Source organism: Myxocyprinus asiaticus, chromosome 38 (genome assembly GCF_019703515.2).
Source record: "Myxocyprinus asiaticus isolate MX2 ecotype Aquarium Trade chromosome 38, UBuf_Myxa_2, whole genome shotgun sequence".
In the NCBI taxonomy this organism is placed as follows: domain Eukaryota; kingdom Metazoa; phylum Chordata; class Actinopteri; order Cypriniformes; family Catostomidae; genus Myxocyprinus; species Myxocyprinus asiaticus.
In genome coordinates this window covers 972,692-978,691 of record NC_059381.1, presented here as the reverse complement: position 1 = coordinate 978,691, position 6,000 = coordinate 972,692, and the positions used below count along the sequence as shown (strand labels likewise).

Here is a 6,000-nt window from a genome sequence, read left to right as displayed (position 1 = left end):
CAACAACCCTACGTCATTTGGGGTGCATTCATTCATGACCGCCTCTACAGCAATAAAACATCAACGCCTACTTTTACACCATCACACCCTTGGCCCCGCCCACTGGTGCTTCAGTTCGCAAACTGAGAGTGAAGGACAAACAAGGCCTGCTGTGGCGTAACTATTCCTGAACACCAAAGGGGAACCATCTGGATTATTGTCAATTATTTTTGTATTCAAACATGCACAAACAGACGTCTTTGACCGCTTGATACATATCTCGGGCCACTTTTAAAAGACACGGTGTCAAGTTACAACTCTGAAGAGGAGAAGCTCTCTGTCATTCAACTGCTGCCTCTTGCTGTTTTGAGCACAAACGCATCATAAACACGTTCTTTTCCCCATCTGCGCTATTTTTAATTGTTGGTGTATGTAAACATGCGCTGGATGGAGGTCTTTGACCGTTTAGATGCGTTTCCGGTCATTTGCATTTCAGTGCAGGATGATACTGGAAACTGGATGTGGATGTGTCTTCAGCGTATTTCAGCATGGATTGCATGTTATTTTTTGGCTCATATCAATGTGGATTGCTTGTGAAGCAGTCATAAAACGATTCAAGCTTTGCAAAGGAACTGCTGTTGAGGGATGGGACAGTTAAAAACACTTGGACCCTGGATCAAAAACGTAAGTAAAACATTTCATTCATGAATGTTTAAAATGTCATGACTGTTTGATAGTTTATGGTGCTGACACTCTGTTTACACCAGGCACGTCCGATGATGCAACACAACACAACGGCTTGAGGCTGTCTACACCGGACACGTTGACACAAACTTTCTAAACCATTTATTTGTGTTTTTGGCAGTCAGTGTTGAGGAAGCTACTTTGAAACTGTAGTTTCACAAGCTACTCATCATTTAAAGTAGTTAAGCTACAGTCAAGCTACTCTTTTGAAAAAGTAGTTAGCTACACTACAAGTTACTATCAAAAAGTAGCTAGCTACATTGAAGCTACTATTTACACTAATGACATTTTTTTATATTAATTAAATACATTTAATGAATAGTAACATTATTACAGTTAATAATGGCCATAAAATAAAATACAACAGTATAAAATGAAAACAAATTATTTTTATATTATACTTCACACTTTTCAGTCCTGCTGTGGCCAGGTGTAGCCTACTTCCCGAAAGATCAAATTTACATGACAAACTCTCCTTGGGCTGGCATTTTTTGTTCTTGTCACATAATATTTAGTGTGGATAATATGTGAATAAAGACTCAGGGCTTGTTTCTCCCCTCACCTGGGTTCATGCTCATTGTATTTTTTGACTTTTTTGCCATTGACATGCAAGTGCCAGCTTTACAGGTCACACACAGAGGTTGCTCTACAAATATTTGTTCAGGTCCAAAAAAAGTGGACGGATGGTCATCCTAGATTGTTGCATAATAATACTGTTGCATAAATTATTTTACATGAAAATAAAAGTTAATTAAATGCTAAGAAATGGAGAAATAAATTGTTCTGCATGATAGTAACTATTATAATAATATATACTGTATATTTATAAATATTATAATAATAATTCACTCGCTGCTCCTAATAACGCACAGATGATGAGAAGCGAAATAAACATATTTAGAACAGAAACAAAATCCCTCAAAAGGCAATAATCACTTTTTGAATTATTTTATTTAAAATAGTAAAGGTAAATTTGCTGTTGTGTGATCTATTAAGAACAAAGTGTCTGAAACATTCTTTGTTTCATAGAAGAATAAAATGGTGTTCTTTTATCATTTTCAGATTTACCTGCCCCTGTACGTCTTGTAAAGGTAAACAAACTGTGGTTGCTCGCTTTACATAACCATCAGACAATCTCTTCTTATCCAAGTGAGCTGTAATAAACTCTCAGATGGTGGTAATTCACTATTTTTGTTTGTAATCTGCCATTAGAAAAGAAGAAGACGACGCTGCCTGATTCTGATCAGCAGACAGAAATATGCTGCCAGGTCATCGGACGCTTTGCCAGTAAAAGTTTGGCTTCTACTCAATAAGGAAGGCTATTAGTTATAATCTGACCAACATGATGTAGTGTTTGGTCACGCTACACCGCTACTTGCTGGAAAAAGTAGTTCGCTACTGTTAAGCTACTCTGTTTTAAAAGCAGCTGAGCTACTGTCAAGCTACTGAAAATGTAGTTAAGCTAGTAGCGTTGCTACACGTAGTTAGCTACTCCCCAACACTGTTGGCAGTAGTAGTGCCAGCGCGTGCAGCGCAAAATGTAACGGGACATCTGTTTACTGTTGATGCGACGTGCCGCAACAGCATCATTGATTATAATGGGTTCTACTGCTTTTGACTCTCGCATCTGGTGTAGACAGGGTGTGAGTGTTAACAGTTGTGCTAGAGATGAACAGTTTAATATATTCAGATGCAATGTGTTGGATGTGCGTTATGTGTAAACCCTGAAATTTAGTTTTATAATGTTGTGGAGCTTGTTCATTGTATACCGTTGCTTGGCTATTTAGAATTTAATTTTACCCCTGAAAGAAGAACGAAGAAGAACTTCTCCGGAAGTGTATCGGGGCCATTAGTGTTGTCAGCCTCTCTTTCTTACAGTGCATTCAAGCTGTACATTTAATCAGTATGTTTATCCAACAGCACATCTGACTACAGGAACTACATTTTTCAAGGATGTCCTTAAAGTGTCCTCCTGACAGCAGGAGAATTTTCTGAAAATCTAAATAAATCAAGAGTCAGCAAAAGTCTGACACACACACACATCAGCTTAAGACTCACTGAGAACATGAACAGAACGTTAAAATATTAAAAGCCAGAAAGATGCAGAGATGATCAGAGAGAGACAGAGACTAGATGAATAGATTGTTTAAAAAAATGAAACAAATGAAACATCATAAATGTAAAACAACTTCCGGTTGTGTTCTAGAATTGAAGGCAATTATTCCATCACATTCTAGTAACAACATATAGATTCCTCTGTTGCCATGGAAATGAGTATTCCAAACATCAGGGAGAAAATATAAGCTCATAATTCCTCAATCAATAACAGGGATGTACTGCAATAATTCATGATAATAATCATAGACACAACAGACCATGTCAAACAAGATGCAATGGAAGTGAATGGTGACTGAGGCTTTTATTCCTAGCATCTCTTGTGCTCCATGAAAGAAAGAATGTCATGCAGATTTGAAACAATATGAGAGCAAATAAATAATTAATTTTCATTTTTGGGTGAACTATTCCTTCAGCAACACATTATACAAACCCAGGATGGGAGGAAAGAATGACAATGTTCACATGCTCCAACATCAAAGACAAGATCTAAACGACTTCTGCAGGGTCAGCTGGCTTTAACCCTCATAAACTTGACATTTGACCTAATTTTTTTTAGAATCAGACATGATATTTGTCTCATCTCTCTTTTAAAGTTTTGTGAAAGTCAGTACATCGGTCTGACTCTGTGGCCGATATCAGCTGCACGTGGACAGTTACTGTATTAGCAGGAATGATTTTTCATTGATTTCTCCATAAACACGCTGCATTAAGACACAATAAAGGCACACAGGGAAGCCATTAGAGCACTTCCTGTCTTGACTCGATGCTTACAGCTGCACTAATGGAAAAGCACACTGTAAAGATCTGATGAAAAGAGACAGAAAAGTCAGTCCAGAATTAAAAACCTTTAAACTCAAAATGTTTATAATCTTATGATTTTTGTTTTTTTGTCCTACCTTTGTAAGCATGTAATTCTGGTTCTGTTCATGCTACCTCACTTTAAAAAGTCTCATTTTATTCCACTAGATGGCAGGAAGCACTAGAAAAAAATATTTTTTCTCTAGCACATTCCATCACAATATACAGATCTGAAATGTAGGTGGTGCTCTAACGCATTTTAGTCCTCACAGATGTACTCGTCCATAGACATTCAGTCTAATTTTCAGTTCATGCACCATCCTTGTTGTTTTATTGAATATCTCGGCCTCTGAGTGGACTAGAAGCTCAATCTAGGTGTCATTAGAAAGCTGAGATCATGAGAGAATTTAAATTTTTGGTTGAACGAACCCTTTAAGTACGGAAAGTAGCGTTGTTTGTTATGTGGTGTAGATTCAAAAGAACCAACTCATAAGAATAATTTGTTCGGAAATCGAAATTACACTGATTGCGCTGTATACAGTATTTCGCACTCTAGATGACGTTGCGGGCAGCACACTGAATAGCAATGCAGATAACACTGAGCATGTTTACATGCACATTCTGACAACGATTATGCTTAATAAGCCAACAATGTGTGTGGTAATGTATACGTATTAAACAGCCCAAGGTCATTTCAGGTCATATCGGTATAAACAGATCATCACGGGTAGATTTTTGCCCATTACACCGATTTCGATTGGATGTAAACACCTTTACTGGCATTTTTACCAGTTTATTCAATGTACGCAAGTGTTGTGTGCATGCCTCTTCACGGATTGAAATCAAAAAACAGAGAATAACAGGATTATTTCAAATCTCATGTAAACGTCATGTAAATTGATTTTTGGGAGTTATCAATGTATTGGTGTACATGTATACACACTCACTGTGTCTATTTCTCATAAGGATTTTAGAAGAAGTATAGTCGCATGCGGAAATTGTCGGGGTCCAAGCAGTTTGACAAAAGTGGAGAAAAATGACCATAATTGCCAAATTTGAAGGAACAGATCTGTCAAGTAATTTTATTACTTTGTAGGAATTCCATCTGCCATTTTCCCGAAAAACCTACATTTTCAAACTCCTATAGACTGTTGGTCTGATTTGCATTCAGAGGCTAATGAAATTTTTTTAACAAGAATTTTGATTTGTCTAATCATTTAGAGGATATTAGACAATTTTTTAGCCATGGCTCAATTCATGTATCAACCTATATCTTCTTCCATATCTTCTTTATTCATCATTTGATCAATCAAAATTCAGTTGATTAAAATTTTGTCAAAATTTCTGGTCAATGAGACTAACAGCCTAGGTGGAGGTTTTTCGAAAAATCGGAATGGCAGAAGATTTTCATTCAGTAGACATTTCATATGATTGCAGCGATATTAGCGAAATGTTTGCATTATAGCAACACCTAGGGTCGGATGGGTGTGTGTGTGTGCACCTGAGTAGAGGGGGGATTTGGGACCATCCTGCCAAATTTGGTGTCTCTAAAGGTGTCTGCTGCCCAGACACCTTTAGAACAAAAAAAAAAAAGAAGGAAAATCAGTACAAGCACAATAGGCTTCCAGTACCTTCAGTGCTTGGATCCCTAATTATCTGATACAAAGTTTAAATTGAAATCAAACATAACTGTCACCTGAGATATGACAGAACAACCTCTGAGCAATAACATTTAGCTGTCTAGTTCTTCAGGGATACAGACAAACAGCTGTAATCTATGAAATGCCCAACCAAGAACTCTCAACTTTGCTCAGGTGTGTCAGAGTAAGCACACACACACACACACACACACACACACACACTCACACACACACACACACACACACACACACACACACACACACACACACACACACACACTGAACAGGAGTTATAATAGCCAGCAGCTCTCACCTGTGCAGGTACGTCAGTGATGCGGTGCTTTCTGTCTGACAGATGTGATGTTTTCATTAGAATTATGTGAGAAGTGATGTGCCGTCTGTCTCACTGAGTCTCTGAATGTCTCACAGGCATCTCGTTGAGTAAATGCACTCTGGCTGAGCATGACTTTATCCAATACAGAAAGGTGGTGACTCAATACCGTGGCTGGACCAAGTGATAAAAACGTTCACCTGCAGCACACGTTAATCTTCATAAAAATATGAATTCCAGTTGATCAGGTTTTTAAATCTATATAATTATAGTAGAAGTAACTATTTAAATAAAGCAATGCAATAAAGAGCATTTATAGGGCTTAATGGAATACTTGATTATGGTAACGTTATATTGTACAGTATTTTCACAAAATTTCAGGATGTTACA

At 37.4% G+C, this 6,000-nt stretch overlaps 1 long non-coding RNA gene across 1 annotated transcript; it reads left to right on the top strand.

Moving 5' to 3' along the window:
* Positions 1-578: 578 nt before the first annotated feature.
* On the top strand, positions 579-3,761 carry LOC127429098 (uncharacterized). Its single transcript, XR_007895226.1, has 3 exons — positions 579-663; positions 1,786-1,814; positions 1,936-3,761. It is a non-coding gene; the product is annotated as an uncharacterized LOC127429098 (long non-coding RNA).
* Positions 3,762-6,000: the final 2,239 nt, after the last annotated feature.